The sequence below is a fragment of the Vulpes vulpes genome, chromosome 4 (assembly GCF_048418805.1).
Source record: "Vulpes vulpes isolate BD-2025 chromosome 4, VulVul3, whole genome shotgun sequence".
Taxonomy (NCBI): Eukaryota; Metazoa; Chordata; class Mammalia; order Carnivora; family Canidae; genus Vulpes; species Vulpes vulpes.
In genome coordinates, this window is record NC_132783.1 from 46,923,882 (window position 1) to 46,946,004 (window position 22,123).

Consider the following 22,123-nt stretch of genomic DNA (forward strand, 5'->3'; position numbering starts at 1 on the left):
CTAATATTTTTTCAGTTTTTGTTTACTTGATTTTTCCTCCTGATTTCCTATTTTCAATTTCATCAATTTCTGTTGTTATCTTTTTCCTTCCTTTCTTCTGCTTGCTTTGGGTTTACTCTGCTTTTACTTTCCCTATTTCTTTCTTTTTTTTTTCTTTTAAGATTTTATTTATTTATTTATTTTCTCATGAGAGAGACACACACACACACACACAGAGAGAGAGAGAGAGAGAGAGAGAGAGAGAGGCAGAGACACAGGTAGAGGGAGAAGCAGGCTCCATGCAGGGAGCCTGATGTGGGACTTGATCTCCGGTCTCCAGGATCACACCCTGGACTGAAGGCAGCAGCGCTAAACCGCTGAGCCACCCGGCTACCCACTTTCCTTATTTCTTAAAGGAGGAACTTACTATAATTGATTTAAGACCCTTTCCTTTTTTCAATGTAAGGATTTTGTTCCATAAATTTTCTCTTTAGCACGGCTTTAGTTATATCCCACATAGAAACAATATTTTCATTTTCATTTAGTTCTATATATTTTTATTTCCTTGAGAGTTTTTCTGAAGTTAGAAGTTTATGATTTAATTTCCATGCATTTAGGTATGCACCTGTTGTCTTGCAAATCATGCACTGATTGATTTATTTACATAGTTTGTGTGAAATCAATTCTTTTGATTTAAAAGGCCTATTTAAGCTTTTCAGGTTTTTTATTGCTCCAGATATGGTCTTTTTTAGTGAAAGTTCCATGTCACCTTGAGAAAAATATGTATATTTCATTTTTGTTGAATGGTGTTTCTACATATGTTAATTAGATCCTTTTGGTGGATTGCCTTCTTTAGATCTTCTATAACACTGCTGATTTTCTGTTTAATAGTTCTATAGTTTGTTAGAGTTAGGGTGTTGAAATACTTAAATAAAATTGTGGGCTTATTTATGTCTTCTTTCAGCTCTATCAGCTATCAGTTTGCATTCTACATTTTAAAGATTTGGTGTTGTGTATAAATTTAAGATCACTATGTCTTCCTACTGGATAAGGTATTTTATTTTTTATTATGTACCATTTTGTCAGTACTAATTGGTTTTCCTTTGAGTTCTACATTATCAGAAAATAATATAGCCATCCCCCTTTATTTTATTAATATTTATTTGGCATTATTTTCCATCATTTAATTTTCAGTCTACATATGCTGTTGAATTTGAAGTGATTTTTTTTTTGTAAAAAACACAGAGCTAGACCTTGACCTTTTGTCTTTGTTTTTCCTTTTTTAATTCAGTCTGCTGATCTCTATTTTTCAATTGGCATATTTAGACCATTTATACTAAGGTAATGATTTATTACCCTTAAGACTATCATTTTAAAATTTGGGGGTTTTTTTCTTTCCTTTGTTTCTGGATCTTCCATTTCATTTCTTTTTTTCTTTTGTTTAGTTTCAAATTTTTATTTAAATTCTAGTTAGTGAACATATAGTGTGACATTAGTTTAAGAAGTAGAAATTAGCGATTCATCACTTACCTATAGTACCCATACTCATCACAACAAGTACCCTTCCTAATACCCATTGCTGATTTAACCCACCTTCCCACAATCAACCCTTAGTTTGTTCTTTATGGTTAAGAGTCTCTTATAGTTTGCTTGCCTCTCTTTTCTTCCCCTTCCTTCCCTTATGTTCACTTGTTTTCTTTCTTAAATTCCACATATGAGTGAAATCATACAATGTTTATCTTTCTTTGCCTTACTTAATTCATTTAGTATAATACACTCCAGCTTCATTCACATTATTGCAAATGGCAAGTTTCATTCTTTTAGATGGCTGAGTAATATTCCTTTGTATATGTGTTTGCATATAAAGATGATAGATAATAGCTAGCTAGCTAGAGATAGAGATATATACCATATCTTCTTTATCCATTCATCAATCAATGGACATTTGAACTCCTTCCATAATTTAGCTATTATTGCACTGTTATAAACATCAGAGTGTTTACCCAAAGGATATTTACCCAAATGATACAAAATACTGATTCATTTTGCTTTTCTTACCTTGTTATAGGTTACTTGAACATTTTTTGGAATTCCATCATGTTTTACTTATAGTATCTTTGAGTGTGCCTCTTGTATACATTTTTAATGGCTTCTATGTGTATTACAATATACACATGTAGATTGACATAGTATTGTAACTGGTATAATATTTTACCACTTCAAATGACTGTAGATATCTTACTTGCGATCTGATCCCAATTTTAAACATCGTTGTCCTAAGTATCAGAAATTGCTATATTTTTGTTGGAATTATCAAATAAGATTTACAACACTTATGAGAAAAATGAGAGTCTATTGTATGTATTTATATCTCTGCTATGTTATCAGCAGCACTCCCAGGCGATCTCTTGGTATTGTTGAGAGAGTATATCTCTCTCAACAAGAGAGATACACCAGAGTGTATCTCTGGTGTTGTTGAGAGAGTACTCCCAAGAGATTGAGGGCAGAAACGAGCCTATCTGGGTTTCCTTCCCTTGCTAAACTGGAAGTCAGGAAAGTTGGGCCTAGAAGGCACTCTGGTGCTCAGTTCCTCCTCCAGGCTATGGTACCTAACCATTCTTATCTTCCTCTTTATACAATTTAAAAATCTTACTTGCTTGCCTTTTACATTGTTTCCAGGATTTATAGTTTCTACTTTGTGAGGAAGAGTTGAGAAAATCATATCTAGGCCATATTGCCTAGGTCAGAAGTTTGACACACTATTTGGAAACCAGCATGGCACCATCATAAAATACCAGGAATGTATTTATGAAGTAAACACATGAAGAAAGCCAAACTACAATTTGTTGATGTCAAACCACAAGTATTTCTTGATGATAAATTTTTGTTTTGTTAAAATTGGTATTGTGGCTAAGGAAAAAAATAGATCTCTAGTCTACTGGTTTGTTTGCTTGTTTTCACATCCCTTAATGGATCTAACTATTGGCCATTCATCATGGGTATGCCTGAGTTAACTTATTTGATCCATTTGTTGCCATGTTACCAATCACAAGAACTAAGATACATCTTACAGGGGTTTGATCAAGATAAAACATCCTGGCAACTACTAAGTTGAATGTTGTATTTGTTCCTAGAATTATAAAATCAGAAATATGGTCATGGATCCAAAGTCTGTAACACAAGAGAGTGATGACAAGCAAAACTATCCTGGGTAGATTCAAATCATGGGCACAAACATTACTCAGAAGGTCAGATGCTGAAAAGGTCAGGAACATGTTGAAAAATTGAATCATCCAATCCATGAGAAGTGTTTCATAGAGAGACCATATGTCTATTTAATTTCAACTGAGCACCTGGGACAGCAACAATCCCACACAGATCATCTTATACCTGGAACATATTTCAAATCTATAAATTAGGTTCTGATAGCAAAATATCAATAAAATAATATTAATAATTAAATTGAAGGGACATGTTTCCAAATATTTCTCTCCTTTCAACTCCTTTGTTTTATGTTCACTAGCATAAAACATCAGCTCTTTCAATTTATCACCAAGTGAAACATTGCTAAGTAGTCTTGCATATTTATAGTCTCACATTGCAAAATTGCCAACCTACAGTGTTTTATTTGTGTGTACTTTATATATTTTTAATTTACCCATAGTGGTTAAATGATTTTCACAATTGATAATATAAAATATAATCAAACTAAAATTACAAATAATTTCAAGCTCGCTATGAAGAAGATATTGAATTGTCTTAATAAGCATTTCATCCTAGCATTTGGGATGTTTTTGTTGTAAAACCAAAGGTATCCTATGGTAGACAATATTACTTTCCACTCTAGGAACTATAGTTTCCACCTTAAAGAGGATAAATAAAAAGATTATGTAGGCATATGCAGTCAGTCTTGAAACTATCATATTATTCAGTGGTTTGTATGACAATTCTTAAATGTTACCTTATATTAGTGTATTCATTTGGCTACTAAAATTGAGTATATCAATTAGATACCTTTTACAGTATGCAAAATTACATGTTATTCATCATTAAATGATTTAGCAAATCCATTAGATTCTAATTATACTTTAATTGTACTCAGTAGCAGGTAAAGTGTGTGGCTTTCATTCTTCCATTGCAAGAAACTACATTAAAATCTTGCTGAAAAGGCACTCTCTTTGCATTTAACTCGTGTTTCAATAAAAATGTTGACTAGATATAACAAATAAATTGTCTAATGGGAATGATATTTTTGACTAACAAGATTAAAAGAGGCTGAATTTAGCAAGTAGTACATATATAATATAATGAGGCATTACACATGGTCTTTCCTATCTGGCTTAATTGGTTCAAGCACTCACTACAGGCTGATTTCTCAATTTGGGAAAAGTAATTCTGTTCTCATTACTAGAATAATACCCACTCAATAAACATTTTCCTGAGTCTCTTTAATTGCTTCACCAATTTGGGGGGGAAAGGAAAGTATCTTTGTAGAATCCCAGCTCTTTGAAAAATAACTCCCCTGAAAATTGCTCCCCAAGATAGAAAAAGCATCACTCTATTCAGAGATTGCATTTTTACCTACAAAAGTTTTCAAGATGCAAATCTGTCAAATAAGATTTTGTTTGTTAAACTGTGAGGTTTATTTTGTCTTTGTAACCACTAGCAGACCCATGTGGACAGAAGAATCCTTAGCTGAAAACCTTTCCACAAAAGTTATTCCAGACTGATCAGCTGCTCTGATCACAGTTACTAGTTTAAAAATGTGCAGGTACTTTTTAATAATATACAAAAGGTTTCTCTTCATTATGGTATTTCAAATTAGACCCACAAAATATACATTTAAAACTGAAAACAAAAAAATCTATGAAATAAACTGCATGTAATGTACTAGTTATCTTAAACATACACATACCAAATGATAAATAATATCAATATATAACTATAATACTGTCTTGATATTAACCACAAAGTACAACTCACTAAGAAAAAAAGGAAAGTCTTTTCTGAATATGACAATTCTTAATAAAGCTTCTCATTTTTAAAATTTTGCCTTATGTTAATCGTCTTAAATGTCTTCTGGTCACATCATTGTTCCAGAACTGATCTAAAAGCTGCAAAACTCCAGAAGTTTTTGCCTCAATAATTCAAACTTCAGAATTCAGATGGGCAATTTTCTTCCCTTGCTGCCAGTTACAATGGCAGCAATAAGTATATAATCTTTGCAGTCATGTAATCAATAAAATAATAACATTTAAGGAAATTAATTTCCCTATTGCTGCACTTTCTGTAACATTTTCTGTGATTCTGTTACCTGGGAATGGCTTTTCTGAAGGGCTAGCTAAATGTGGCAAGTTGGTAACTGGAGTAGGAGATAAAGATGATTGAAATCTATCTTTATATTTGGAGAGAGATGCTTATCTCCTTTAGCTAATATAACTTAGAAACTCCTTCACATTATGCAGAAGTTGAAAACTATCTATACTTCTCTGCATTTTCTCCATTAACTCTCAATCTCATCATTCATCATTAATTTCCCTTCTTTTGTCTGCTCCACTCTAACTACAGTGGCTGCAGTGCTGTTCCTCAGCCTCAGGACCTTTACACAGGTTGGACCCTTTGACCTCTACTGACACTTTTCTCTTTCACACCCCCAAATCTGCATATGACTTGCTCTATTAGCTCCTTTAAATGTTTGTTCAAATGCCTTTCATGATGACTTCCCTGAGAATCTATTTTAAATTATAAACTGCTCTTCCACAAACCAGCACTTCTTAATCCAATTTCTTTGTTTTATTTTTATCCATAGTATGTGAAAGCTCTCAATATGCTGCATAATTAGTTCACTAGCTCTTTGTATGTGGTCTGTCTACCCAAATGGTAACTTAAACTCAACAAAGAGAAATGTTTTCTCTATTTTGTTTACTGTTATTTATCTAGTATCTGGATAAGTATCTGGAATATAATAGGTGCTCAGTAAATCTTTCTGAAAAAAAAATGAATGAAATGTCAGATAAAATTGGAGATTGAGTATAGACTGTAGTGAAAGGAAAATATATATTATCTTTAAAAGAATGTGTTATATATAAACATCCAAGGAAAGTTATTAAAACTTCCAAAGCCATCAGAATATCATTAAAAACAGAATTTTCAACAAAGTTAAAAAGACTCTGGAACACATAGGTTTAAATTTATTTGTATAATAAAGCATAAACATAGAAACAGAAACATGCTAATAAATCTAATCATCTAAGAGAGAGGACCATTAAAACAGATGCTTTAATTTTTCATCTCAAACTGGTAATTATAAGAATCATATTTCCAGCTGTGAGATGAATAATCAGAATATTCAGCCTCATTGGCATTTTTCCCTCAGTTAGAAAAAGATTGCTTATTTGACGTTTAGCAAAATTCCCAACATCCATGGAAAAGTTTCACCCTTTTATCTTTCTTTGCTCTTATAATATGTCCTCTAGTTGTAATAATATATATTGATTTCCTGTGGGTTTTGATTTTGCTATATTTTAGTAATTTACTCACATTATATATGTTGTCTGTTTTTAATAGATTCTGATTCTTCAGTACATTGCATTAAGAATTTTTCTTATAAATCCAATCAACATTTATGTATTAGATAGTACATACCACTCTTCTAACCATAAAACAGAAAGCTTATTAGTAAATGAGCAATCACAAAACCTGAATAGAGAAGAGGTGGGGCAAGATGGCGAAAGAATAAGGTCCTCATCTCACCTGGCCCCACCAACTTACCTGGATAACTTTCAAACCATCCTGAACACCTACGAATACAACCTAAGATTTAAAGAGAGAACAGCCAGAAGCTACAGAGAGAAGGGTTTTCACTTCTAACAAGTAGGAAGGCAGAAAAAATAAAAATAAAAAAGAATGAAGGAGGTAGGGGCCCTGCGAGGAGCCGGGCTAAGGCCGGGGGCGGGGGGCGGGGGGGGAGTAGAGCCTGTGGACAGGAGAGCCCAGCCCCGGAGAAGCGGGAGCTTTAACTCCACCCCGGATTCTTCCCCGACCGGGCGCTCAGCGGGGACCTCGGGCAGGATCGCAGGAGGGCGGTGGGGCCTCCGGTCTCCCGAGGTCACTAACAGAGGAGGTGCGCCCGGGGGAGAGCGCCCCACACCCCACGGCCAATCTCGGTAAAGGGCTGGAGCCCCGGGGGGCCTCGGGGAGAAGCCGGGGTCAGGCGGGGGCTCCGGGCGGAGGGGGCTGCGCCCTGCTGCCTTCGGGAGCTGCCGGCCGGGAGCACAATTCCAGGAGTGCAGGCCCCGGACCCCAGGGCGCCCAGGGACACAGCCGGGATCCTGAGCTCCCCCAGGACAGGTGGAGGTGGGGAGGGTACAGGACAGTGAGGACACTTCTGTCGCTGGGCGCCCCCAAGCTGTGCAGGTCAGCGCCCCCCGCTCCCAGAGCATCCAGGCCATTGCGGACTGGGAGCTGAGGTAGTTACTGCGGGAGCTGACTCCAGGGCTGGAGACCTGGCCACCACCAGTAGTGTTGTTCCTCCTAGTGTCACCCTGTGCCGGGGACGGAGGGGGGCCGCCAGGGAACAGGGACCTCACGGGGTAAACAGCTCCCACTGAGCTGTGCACCTGGCAAGGGGCAGGGCATCTCCCCCAGGAGCACACACCTGACAATCAGCACAGCAGGCCCTTCCCCCAGAAGACCAGCTGGAAGGACAGGGGAAGAGCAAGTTCTTGACCAGGCAGCACTGGAAAGCACCGGGGAAGTTGAGGGATTTACAGTATATAGAACTAGAGGATACCCCCATCTTTTTTCCCCTTTCCAATACAACATGTTTTTATATCAGACTAAAAATTCCCAATATTTTTTTTCTCTTCCCACCTTAACTACAATATTTTACCACTTCTTCATTTTTAAGTTTCTTCCTTTTGACTTTCATATTTCTACAATTACAGGTCCTAGATATATTTTCTACTTCTAGATTCCCTTCAACATACTCAGCTTAATTTTGGGAGATATATTGGATATGGGTTTTTTGCTTTGTGTTTTTTGTTTTCTCTGCCTCATTTTGCTCTACAATGGCAGAAGTTAATACCTTCTAAAACATGACCAGCATGCACCCAGAACCAAGTGGAATACCATGCTGGTCCATTCTTTGAGATTCCTCATTACCATTCTGCCTCCCTCTTTTATCTCATTTATGTTTTGGTGGTCAATGTTGGGGCCTTCTACAAATATTTCTGCTTTATATTAATTTGGGACTGAGCATCTTCTAACATACAGAACTTAATATACTCAGAAACAAGAAGATAACCCTCTAGAATGCCTCAGGTAGACTACATTCTCCCTCCACTACAACTTTGTCACCACCATCTCCCAGCGCCCCCCCTCCCTTCTCTCCTTTTTTTTTTTCTTTTTTTTCCCCTCTTTACTTTTGCTTTTTTTTTCCTCTCCTTTTTTTCTCTTTTCTTTTTTTTCTTCTTCTTTGGGATTCTTGGCATTTTATTTTTCACTACGTTGTTTTAAAATTTATTTTTCACTTTAGTGGTCCTTTTGTTTTATTTTGTTCTGATCTTTGTTTTCAATTTCTGGTCTCTGACCTCATAACATCATCTAGGGTGAAATTTACTTGGTTGATATTCTTGACTCAGTCTGCTGATACAGACACTCTGCACTGAGCAAAAAGACTAGAAAGAAGAACTCACAACAACAACAAAAAAAAAATGAGAAACAATACTCTCTGCCAAAGTGTTACAGAATTTAGATTACAATTTGATGTCAGAAAGCCAATTCAGAAACACAATTGTAAAGCTACTGGTGGCTCTGGAAAAAAGCATAAAGGAATCAAGAGACTTCATGACTGCAGATTTTAGATCTAATCAGGCTGAAACTAAAAATCAATGAAATGAGATGCAATCCAAACTGGAGGTCCTAATGATAAGGGTTAATGAGGTGGAAGAAATAGTGAGTGACATAGAAGAAAAGTTGATGGCAAGGAAGGAAGTTGAGGATAAAAGAAAAACAATTAAAAGATCATGATGAAAGGTTAAGGGAAATAAATGATAGCCTCAGAAGGAAAAAATCTATGTATAATTAGGGTTCCAGAGAGCACCAGGAGGCACAAAGGGACAGAAAGCATATTTGAACAAATCATAGCTGAGAACTTCCCTAATTTGGGGAGGGAAACAGGCATTCAGAACCAGGAGATAGGTTCCCCTGCCCCCAAATCAATAAACACTGTTCAACACCTCGACATTTAATAGTGAAACTTGCAAATTCCAAAGATAAAGAGAAAATCCTTAAAGCAGCATGAGATAAGAGATCCTTAAATTATATGGGTAGAAATATTAGATTAACAGCAGACCTCTCCACAGAGACCTGGCAGGCCAGAAAGGGCTGGCAGGATATATTCAGGGTCCTAAATTAGAAGAACATGCAGCCAAGAATACTCTAAGCAGGAAGGCTCTCATTCAGAATAGGAGAGATAAAGAGCTTCCAAGATAGGCAGAAACTGAAAGAATATGTGTGACCACCAAACCAGCTCTGCAAGAAATATCAAGTGGGACCCTGTAAAAGAAAGAGGAAGCCCAAAGAAATAATCCACAAAAACAGGGACTGAATAGGTATTATGAGGACATTAAATTCATATCTTTCAATAGTTCATCTGAATGTGAATGTGCTATATGATCCCATCAAAAGACACATGGTTTCAGACTGGATAAAAAAGCAAGACCCATCTATTTGCTGTTTACAAGAGACTGATTTGAGACCTAAGGACACCTCCAGCCTGAAAATGAAAGGTTGGAGAACCATTTACCATTCAAGTGGTCCTCAAAAGAAAACTGGGGTAGCAATCGTCATATCAGATAAATTAAAGTTTATCCCAAAGACTGTAGTCAGAGATGAAGAGGGACACTATATCATACTTAAAGGGTCTATCCAACAAGATGACCTAACAATCATGAATATTTATGCCCCTAATGTGGGAGCTGCCACGTATATCAATCAATTAATAACCAAAGTAAAGACATACTTAGATAATAATACACTAACAGTAGGATACTTCAACAAGGCACTTTCTGCAAATGACAGATATTCTAAGCACAACATCATCAAAGAAACAAGAGCTTTAAAGATACACTGGACCAGATGGATTTCACAGATACATACAGAATTTTGCTTCCAAACGCAACTGAATACACATTCTTCTCAAGTGCACATGGAACTTTCTCCAGAATAGACCATATACTGGGTCACAAATCAGCTCTCAACCAATACCAAATAGGTATTGTCCCCTGCATATTTTCAGACTACAATGCTTTGAATTCAATCACAGGAAGAAATTTGGAAGAAACTCAAACACATGGAGGTTAAAGAGCATCCTGCTAAAAGATGAATGGGTCAACCAGGAAATTAGAGAAAAATTAAAAATATTCATGGAAACTAATGAAAATGAAGATACAGCCATTCAAAATCTTTGGGATACAAAGCAAAAGGACAGCAAAAGCAGTCTTGTGAGGGAAATACATCACAATACAGGCATCCCTTAAAAAATTGAAAAAAAAAAAACCCTCAAAATACACGAGTTAACCTCACACCTAAAGGAACTGGAGAGAGAACAGCAAATAAAACCTACACCAAGCAGAAGAAGAGAGTTAATAAAGATTTGAGCAGAACTCAATGAAATAGAGACCAGAAGAACTGTAGAACAGATGAACAAAACCAGAAGTTGGTTCTTTGAAAGAATTAATAAGATGATAAACCATTAGCCAGCCTTATTAAAAAGAAAAAAGACTCATATTAATAAAATAATGAATGAAAGAGGAGAGATCATAACCTATAAAGGGAAATAAAACAATTTTAAAAATGTATTATGAGCAGCTATACACCAATACATTAGGCAATCTAGAAGAAATGGATGCATTTCTGGAAAACCACAAGCTACCAAAACTGGAACAGGAAGAAATAAAAAACCTGAACTGGCTAATAACCAGGAAGGAAATTGAAGCAGTCATCAAAAACGTCCCAAGTCACAAAAGACCTGGGCCAGATGGCTTCTCAGGGGAATTCTATCAAACGTTTAATGAAGAAATAATACCTATTTTACTAAAGCTGTTCTGAAGGATAGAAAGGAATGGAATATTTCCAAACTCATTTTATGAGGCCAGCATCACCTTAATTCCAAAACCAGACAAAAACCCCACCAAAAAGGAGAATTATAAACCAATATCCCTGATGAACACAGATGCAAAAATTCTCAACAAGATACTAGCCAATAGGATCCAACAGTACATTAAGAAGATTATTCACCATGACCAAGCAGGATTTATCCCCAGGATGCAAGGCTGGCTCAACATTCATAAAACAATCAACGTGATAGATCACATCAACAAGAGAAAAAACAAGAACCATACAATCCTCTCAATAGATGCAGAGAAAGCATTTGACAAAATAGAGCATCCATTCCTGATCAAAACTCTTCAGAGTGTAAGGATAGAGGGAACATTCCTCAGCATCATAAAAGCCATCTACGAAAAGCCCACAGCAAATATCATTCTCAATGGGGAAAAACTGAGAGCCTTCCCCCTAAGGTCAAGAACATGACAGGGATGTCTACTCTCACCACTGCTATTCAACATAGAACTAGAAGTCCTAGCCTCAGCAATCAGACAACAACAAGAAATAAAAGGCATTCAAATTGGCAAAGAAGAAGTCAAACTCTCCCTCTTCACAGATGACATGATACTGTACATAGAAAACCCAAAAGACTCCACCCCAAGATTGCTAGAACTCATACAGCAATTCGGCAATGTGACAGGATACAAAATCAATGCCCGAAATCAGTGGCATTTCTATACACTAACAATGAGACTGAAGAATAAGAAATCAAGGAATCGATCCCATTTACAATTGCATAAGATACCCAAAAGCATAAGATACCTAGGAAAAAAACCTAGCCAAAGAGGTAAAGGATCTATCCCCTAAAAACTACAGAACACTTCTGAAAGAAATTGAGAAAGACACAAAGAGATGGAAAAATATTCCATGCTCATGGATTGGAAGAAATAGTATTGTGAAAATGTATATGCTACCCAGGTTAATTTACACATTCAATGCAATCCCTATCAAAATACCATGGACTTTCTTCAGAGAGTTCAAACAAATCATCTTAAGATTTGTGTGGAAACAGATAAGACCCCGAATAGCCAGGGGAATATTGAAAAAAAAAAAAAAAACAGAGCTGGGGGCATCACAATGCTAGATTTCAAGTTGTACTACAAAATTGTGATCATCAAGGCAGTGTGGTACTGCCACAAAAACAGACACATAGATAAATGGAACAGAATAGAGGACCCAGAAATGGGCCAATTAATTCTATGGCCAATTAATATTTGACAAAGCAAGAAAGATTATCCACTGGAAAAAGGACAGTCTCTTCAATACATGGTGCTGGGGAAATTGGACAGATACGTGCAGAAGAATGAAACTAGACCATTCTCTTTCACCATACACAAAGATAAACTCAAAATGGATGAAAGATCTAAATGTGAGACAAGAATCCATCAAAATCCTAGAGGAGAATACAGGCAACACCCTTTTTAAACTTGGCCACAGCAACTTCTTGCAAGATACATCGATGAAGGCAAGGGACACAAAAGCAGAAATGAACTATTGGGACTTAATCAAGATAAAAAGTTTCTGCTCAGCAAAAGAAGCAGTCAACAAAACTAAAAGCAACCTACAGAATGGGAGAAGATATTTGCAAATGACAGATCAGATAAAGGGCTAGTTTCCAAGATCTATAAAGAACTTATTAAACTCAACCCCCAAGAAACAAACAATCCAATCATGAAATGGGCAGAAGACATGAACAGAAAATCACCCAGGAAGACATAGACATGGCCAACAAGCACATGAGAAAATGCTCCACACCACTTGCCATCAGGGGAATGCAAATCAAAACCACAATGAGATACCACCTCACACCAGTGAGAATGGGGAAAATTAGCAAGACAGGAAACAACAAATGTTGGACGGATGTGGAGAAAGGGGAACAGTCTTGCACTGTTGGTGGGAATGTGAACTGGTACAACCACTCTGGAAAACTGTATGGAGGTTCCTCAAAGAGTTAAAAATAGAGCTACTCGGATCCCCAGGGTGGCTCAGCGGTTTAGTGCCTGACTTCGGCCCAAGGCATAAACCTGGAGTCCCGGGATCGAGTGTGAGGTCGGGCTCCTTGCATGGAGACTGCTTCTCCCTCTGCCTGTGTCTTGCCTCTCTCTCTCTCTCTCTCTCTCTCTCTATCTATCTCTGTGTGTGTGTGTCTCATGAATAAATAAATAAAATCTTAAAAAAAAAATAGAGCTACTCTATGACCCAGCAATTGCACTACTGGGGATTTACCCCAAAGATACAGATGCAGTGAAAGACTTGGACACCTGCAGCCCAATGTTTATAGCAGCAATATCCACAATAGCCAAACTGTGGAAGGAGCCTCTATGTCTTTTGACAGATGAATGGATAAATAAGATGTGGTGTATATATATATATATATGTATATATATATATATATATATATATATATATATATATATATATATATAATATTACTCAGCCATTAGAAATGATGAATGCCCACCATTTGCTTCAATATGGATAGAACTAGTGGGTATTACGCTGAGTGAAGTAAGTCAATCAGAGAAGGACAAACATTATATGGCTTCATTCATACAGGGAATATAAGAAATTTTGAAGGGATTATAGGAGAAAGGAAGAAAATGATTGGGAAATATCGGAGAGGGTGACAGAGCATGAAAGACCCTTAATTCTGGGAAATGAGCAGGGGGTAGTGGAAGGGGAGGTGGGCAGGGGGATGGGGTGAACTGGGTAACAGGCACTGTGCGGGGCACTTAATGGGATGAGCACTGGGTGTTATGCTATATGTTGTCAAATCGTACTCCAATAAAAAAATATATACAAAAAAGAAGGCAGCAGCAACAATAGCATATTGACAGCAATAACAATAGCAGCTTTTATTCATTCATAACTGTGTAAGCATTTTTCCATCAATAAACACCAACTCTAAAAGCAAAAAAAAAAAAAAAAATGTGAATAGAAAGCCAGGATAGAAAAATATTGTAAATGGGCAATGTGGGTTGAATTGTGTCTCTTCAAAATTATTGTGTTACTTTCCTAATCCTTAGAATGTGAACTTTTTTGAAGATTTGGTCTTTGCAGAAGGAATCAACTTAAAATTAGGTCACTAAAAAATGAGGAAATTTGGAAACAGATTTACATACAGGTAGAATGCACGTGAACACAAAGATGATATCCAGGAGCAAGGAGAGAGGCCTGGAACAGATCCTAATCTTATAGCTCTCAGAAGAAATCAACCCTACCTACAGTTTGATTTCAGACTTCTAGATTCCAGAACTGTGAGATAATAGTGTCTTGTTTTAATCCATTTTGTGGAACTTTGTTATGGCAGCCTATAAAATATTTTTTAAATATCCATTTATATATATATAAATGAATGTTACTAAAAAAATAAAAAATAAAAAAAATCAATGTTATTTAAATAATATTTTAATTTTAGTTCAAGGTCAAGCTGTGTTTGAAAGAGAGGTGTTTCTAAACTGTTAAAGAGAAAGGTCAATAAAGAAATACTTTTCTCCATTTTCTCAGTAAATTGAGAAAATTTTAAGTGAGAGTTGTATGTTATTACCCACATTAATGAAAAAGATAGCTTGAAAATTCCCATTCTTGAGAATTGGTAATGCCATCAGCAATAATCTCTTTCAGGAGGGTCTATAATATGAGTTAATTTCAAAGAGAAACACTTAAACATTTGATTCCTCATAGTTTTTGGATATGAATTGCAATAACTGGCTTAGCTAGCAGATCAAAAATGAAAGGGGCTCTCCCTCACTTGTACATGGAATTGTGCACTATATGAACCTCTCACATGAAAATCTGCAAGAAAATGAAACAAGAGATAGGCAAGAACCAGTCTATGTATCCCTTGGGCCAAATGTAATCACTGTTCCTTGGGAGCTCTTCTTGTCCTTTACCCTCATAATGTAGAACCATCTCCAATGCTTTTTTCTTTCCTATATCCAAGGCTGAACAGAAGCATAAAAAAGAAGCTGAAGTAAGGTAAAAAAGAATTGTTGTGGTTTCTCCTTCACATTTTTTCTGAAATTTCTGCATTTCTAAATAGGTTGAGTAGTTATAGTTCCTAAAGCTGTCAAGCAGTAAACTGTGCAAGAGAAGGATTCTGGTGTCCAAACATTGTGGATCAACTTTTTAAACTCTTTAATGAGTCTAATGCATTTATTTATAACTTGGTAAACAAAAAGATTTCTTTCCCTTACATATTTGTGGTGACAATCATATGAGATCCTATTTATAAAGTATGAGAACTATACAAATATTAGCTATTAATATATAGATTTAATTAAAATTCTATTTAATTACATTAAATTAAATCCTAATAATTAGAGTCTATCATATTTAACTATAATTAGTTTTCTTAGGGCTCTTTATTGAATGTGTTTCAGTTACAATATTGGAAATAATCAGTACTGCCCTGATGGTCCAAAATGTGAGCCTGCATGAATACAATGTTTCTTATCTTCATAGTGAAGTACTTGAGAGAAAGCTCTAGAACCAGATTATCTGTGTTCAAACACCACCTCTTCTACCAATTACCTGAGGGAGGTGTTTTTTGTTTGTTTGTTTGTTTGTTACCTAAGAGAGTTCTTAAGTTTGCTCATCAATGTAATGGAGATGTCATATATAGGAAGGAAGATTAAATGAGGTAAGAAATATGATATATTGCATGTAACTTTTACAAATAATAAAATTAAAATAAAATTATTAATAAAAATAAAATTATTACAAATAATAAAAGCCAAACAAACAAAAAACCTAAACACTGATTTTTGGTTTATTATGGTGTCACTGTTATTAATATGTTATACTGAACTTTATTTATGTATTTATTTATTTATTTAAGACCCTGTTTATTTATTCATGAGAGACACATAGAGAGAGAGAAGCAGAGACATACGCAGAGGAAGAAGAAGGCTCCCTGCGGGGAGCCCAAAAATGTACACAATCCTAAGACCCCAGGATCATAATCAGAACCAAAGACAGACACTCAACCATCCAGCCACCCAGATGCCCCATACTGAACTTTATTCTAAAATAAAATATTCCTAACTAACGTTATAATTGCCTTTGAAGCAAATCCTTAAAATGATAAAAGTTATTACCTTTTTTTTTAAGGAGCAAATCCAGTTAAGCTTTTATAAGTATTTGGAAGATGGAATTTTATGGTACATTCAGATAAGTATATAGTTTGAAGGGAAATTGATGAGGCATAAGGGAGACGTAAGAGAAGTGCTCTGAGGAACACTTGTGGAAAAACATTCTGAACAGAAGGAAGAGTTTATGGACAAGAATAAAGAGCCACAGAAATTTTGCTTTCCCTGTAGTAGTAAGCAAGGAAAACACAATGAAAGAAGATGGTGCATCTAAACCAACAGGGGCCACACCACAAATCCAAAGGGGCTTTATGATGTTAAAGAATATATTGAAACTTTATTCTGATGCTTAAAACTAAGTCTCAACCCAAGAGTGTAAAGATTATTCTTGAATTAAAAACCAAAACTCTCTCAGAGCAATGAGGATGTTGCTTTTGAATACAGTTTTGAAAGCCGTATTGTGGACTGGCAAAGACAGAAATGGGAGAGGTTGAAAATATGAAGAGTAGTTAAGATATCATATTAAAAGTGTAGATTGGAGATGATTTCCTTGGATAAATGATGCCCCCAAAGATATCACACCTTAATATCTGGGACCTGTGATGGTTACCTTTAATGGTAGTCTCTCAAAAGATCAGTCTGGATTATCTGTGGATCACAAATGTCATGAAGAGTGTTGTTATGTGAGGGAGAGAGAGGAATTTGGTACACACAAAAGAGGAGGAGTAAGTGTAACCATGCAAATAGTGACTGGAGTGATGTGGCCATAAGACAAGGGATGCAGGTAAAAATCAGAAGTTGGAAGAAGCAAGAAACAGATTGTTCCTAGAGCTGCTGGAAAAAGTGCTACCCTTTTAACACCACAATTTCATCTCATCGGACCTAAGGTTAGATTTCTAGACTCCAGAACCATTAGAGAATATATTTCTGTTGTTTTAAGCTATCAGATTTGTCACAATTTTTTGCTGGGACACTGACCACTGGAAACTGATATAGATGTGGAATAAGGAGTCATGGATGACAACTCTGATTATCTGGTTTGGCTCTTTTGTTTATTATATTGAGAAGACTTTGAATTTTTTATACAAAAATACATAAACAATGAAACTTTTCATTATTCATTTAAAAGTTTTGACAATCAGCAGTGCCTTGGTGACTCAGCTGAGCATACAACTCTTGATTTTGGCTTATGTCATGATCTTAGGGTCATAAGATTGAGCCCCATATTGGGCTCCACACTCAGTAGGGAGTCTGCTTGAGATTCTCTCTCTCCGACTCCCTCTGTGTATGCTCTCTCTCTTTCTCAAATAAGTAAATAAATCTTAAAGAAAAAAAAAGTTTTGACAATCAAAACTTGAGAGTTGCATAAGTGGAGTTGAACAAGGGGGCTATGAGTCAATTTCATTTACTATGATATAAATTACTGTAATATTCATAAAGGATACCATTAGTAGCTTTACTTTATTATTAAAGGCTTTATTGATTAATTTATTGGGAAAATAGAAAACACCATCTAGTATGTCATTCATTCAATATATATGTATATAAGAAATAATTAATTTCATAGCAGAAATGTATTTATAAAGTGCATATAGCATACACTCTATCATCTGTCTATCTATCTATCTATTGTACAGTTTCCAACGAGTCCCCATATCTCTCCTCTTTGAAAGTATTCTACCGTTTTTCCCTTACAAAGTTGAATTTTTTTGTTTTTAATTATGTTTTATTTATGTATCTATGTATTTATGAGATCAAGTTCTAAGAAACTAATAGGTACCAACACTGACAGATATTTAGTAGCAATGCTCTTTAATCAATCTAATTTCCAAATAGTGAGTGCTCAGTCAAACCCTAATTTCACCAATGACCAATATGTAGAGGTCTTTTTTTCCCAGTGTATAAGCATTATCATTTAAGATCAGAACTTAATGTGTGATCTAAACCAAATCATGTATCTTCCTTCTCAGGAATCCTCTCATATTGATTATTCCTTTATAGATCCTGGATCTTCTTCATATTTTGCTTTATGGGATTTTTCCAATCCACATTTAACCATGCTGGAATTTTTTAAAAAGATTTTATTATTTATTCATGAGAGACACAGACAGAGAGAGAGAGGCACAGACATAGGCAGAGGGAGAAGCAGGCTCCATGCAGGGAGCCCGACGTGGGACTCAATCTCAGGTACCCAGGATCATGCCCCAGGCTGAAGGCGGTGCTAAACTGCTAAGTTACCCAGGCTGCTCCCATGCTGGCATTTTTCCAGTTTAAAGACAAAAATACCCTTCATCCTGACTTACCTTCTAATTAAAATCACTCCCTATTACAGCAAAGAGAATTACTGTCATCTGTCATTATCACCGTATCCTCCCCTACACACATGGCTCTGAATTTTTGTTGTTGTTGCTTCCTGAAGCTTTTTCCACTGACACTGCACAATATGGCCCTAACTGAAGTAATTATGACTTTGAGTCACTCAATCTGATAGATATTTTTCATACCATATTCTACTTGACCTTTAATTTCATTCCAAACTGTTCACACATATTCTTTCACACACTCTATTGGTGCCCTTGAAACCACAATCCCACAACCTTATTTTCAAACTTCATGTCTCACTGCTCCTTTGTAGTCTTTTCTACTGACCCACTGGTGTTGACCCAAACTACGTATGTTAGAACTTTGACAAGTACATTTATTAGCCATATTTAATCCTAATTTCAAATTCTCTCATCTCTACTCACAATCTTAGTTACAATCTGTTTTTTAAAAATATTTTATTTATTTATTCATGAGAGACACAGAGAGAGAGAGAGGCAGAAACATAGGCAGAGGGAGAAGCAGTCTCCCTGTGGGGAGCCTGATGTGGGACTCAAACCCAGAACCCCAGGATCAGTAACTGAGCCAAAGGCAGACGCTCAACCACTGAACCATCTAGGTACACCAATCTCAGTAACAATGTATTCACAAATCCCAAATACATTTCTCCTAGCAAGACCTCTTCTCTGAGTTCAAATAGCTGACAGGCCCCTCAAATTTTTTAAAGAGCTTTATTGAGATACAATTCACATAATGCAATTTATTCATTTATAGTGCACAATTCAATAGATTTTAGTATATTCACAGATATGAACAACCAGCACTACAATCTAATTTGAGAATACCTAATCCCTTATACTCTTTAGCCATCACCTACCTATTTCCCCATCTACTCTTTAAGCCCCACAAAATCACGAATCTACTCTCTGCCTTTATAGATATTCCCATTCTAGATTCTATTTCTCCACATCCTCACCACTACTTTTACTATATGATTTTTTTTTTTTTTATTCTGGTCATCTTAGCAGATGTGTAGAGGCCTCTGTTTTTTTTTTTTTTTTTTTAAGATTTTACTTACTTATTCATGAGAGACACAAAGAGAGAGAGAGAGAGAGAGAGAGAGAGAGAGGCAAAGACACAGGCAGAGGGAGAAGCAGGCTTCACGCAGGGAGTCCGATGTAGGGCTCGATCCCAGGACTCCAGGATCATATCCCGGGCCAAAGGCAGGCGCCAAACTGCCAAACCACCCAGGGATCCCTGAAGATGCCTCTCAAATTTGACATGCCTGAATCTAAATTTATCATCTTCCCCAACCATTTAATCTGGTTCTCCTTCAGGACTCTATATCTCAGTAAATGGTATTAGGACTTTTTTAATGCAAAATTTTAAAAAACATTGATTATTTTTTATTGAGGTATAATTGACATATATTAGTTTCAGGTATATAATATAATGTTTCGATATTTGTATAAATTGCAAAATGATAACCACAAAGTCTAGTTAACAGCCATCACCATGGTATTAGTTTCTTAAGCTAGAAAACTAGGAATAATCATTGGTCATCCCCTCTCCTTTATCATTCATATGTTATTGTCCCAGAGCCCTGATCATTCCATTTCTTAGTTCAAATTATCATCATGGCTCACCTGGACTAGTGCAGACTCTCCTAAGCAGTCCTCTAAGATCTATTCTTGCCCTTTTTTGATCCATTTTCAACAAGAAAGTGACATTTTTTCAAAGAAAAGTGTACGTCACTCTCCTGCTTAAAGATCATCATTAATTCTCCATTGTAATTTAGATAATAAGTAGACCCTTAAATTAACTTGCAAGTTTCAGCATGACCTGGACCAGTTATTCTCACTGCCTCATATGTACCTCTTATCTCTTTACTAGCCTCATGATCCTTGATTTATCATCTTCATCATTCTATATTCTTAACCACCTCAGGATTCCTTTATAGTCAGTTTCCTATAACTTGCAGGTTTTCAAACACTTCTGTCTCTCCGGATTCAATTTTTATTCTTCCTCAAAAGTTTAGTTAAGTTGTCATTTTCTCAAGAAAAGCTCCCCATTATATACTCTCATGGCAATATTTTCATATATGTAGCATTTAGCAGAACTGAAATCAAATTCTTAATTGCATAATGAAGGTTAATTTGTTCTGTCAGTAGAGTGAGTTTTGTGGAGGAAAGTGGGAGAATGTCTGTCTTGTCTGCTTTAAATCCAATGACATTTAGAATCTCTCTGTGTGTTAAATAATTAAATGAATGAATAATGTTCTTACATAAAAACAGATAGATATAATTTGAGGAGTTTGAAAGTTTACATCAGTTTTTACAAATAAATCATTTGTCTTCAAAACATTATTAAGTAGTTTATTGTGATACTGAATTATAACCTAGAGTGGTCACTGCAAAAGCTACAAAATTGCCTCTTGCTAATTCTTTAAATCTCTTGACCCGATGTGCTTTATTGGAACAAGAAGCAAAGTTGGACTCTTAACAGCATACTTAGCAATATCCCAAGAAGGAAATAAAAGATGCCTATGTAATTCAATGCAATCACATGTGCTAAATATCACCATACATGCTGATGATACTTCTGTATCTGAGTTATTTCAATTCATATAAAACTAAAAGCTATATGCACTCATCTCAGCACTATACTAATAATTATGATTACACATTCATATTTTTTTTCTTCCAGTCATTTTAAGCCCATTTCATTCCAGAAGCAATTGGCTCTATTTCTGAAACACTAGAATGACTGAAGAGGTTGCTTCATTTATTTAACCTGAACACATTTTAGTTTTAGCTATTTTATTAACAATTATTCATTTAAATTATATAGCTATCATTTTAATAAAAAAAAGTCCAATATATGATCCCTTCCCTCAAGTGTCATTATAATCAAATTTCCCAATTAATTTAGACTTGAATCTTGACTGAGCCATTCAGGCCACTCTGACTTTGAATGTCAAAGCTTTCTGGGTCAAACCAGAATATAGCTCATGATTCTGAGCTTTGTATTAGAAATCATGCTGTGAGGGGCAAAGAGGCTGCCTTAGCTGTGAAAATGTAGGGCAACATTGCACAAAGATTCTTATAGGGAATCATAGAAAAGAAATAATAAACATTCAGAGTAAAAAAGAGAAGGATTTTATATTACACACACACACACACACTCATATATATATTGCCTGTGTCCTTAAACTTCAATAATATAGTGGTGATCTATATATATGTGTATGTATATATATATATATATATATATATATATATATTCTCCCTCCACCCTTACATCCACTAGCCACTACAGAAAATATTGTAAAATAATAATACAAAAAGTCCCATTTACATTCAAAACATGTTCACAATTCTTATTTTTTCATAGAATATCAGATATTAGTGCACTAAGGATTTTCAAAATATTTATAGTATTTTTGGTCACTGATTTCTATTGAATCAGGTTATTACTTATTCAGATGCAAGTCCAGCAATTCAGATTCTTCAACATGAGGCAAATAAAAATTTTAGCCCTAAAATTTAAACCTAAAGAAGTTA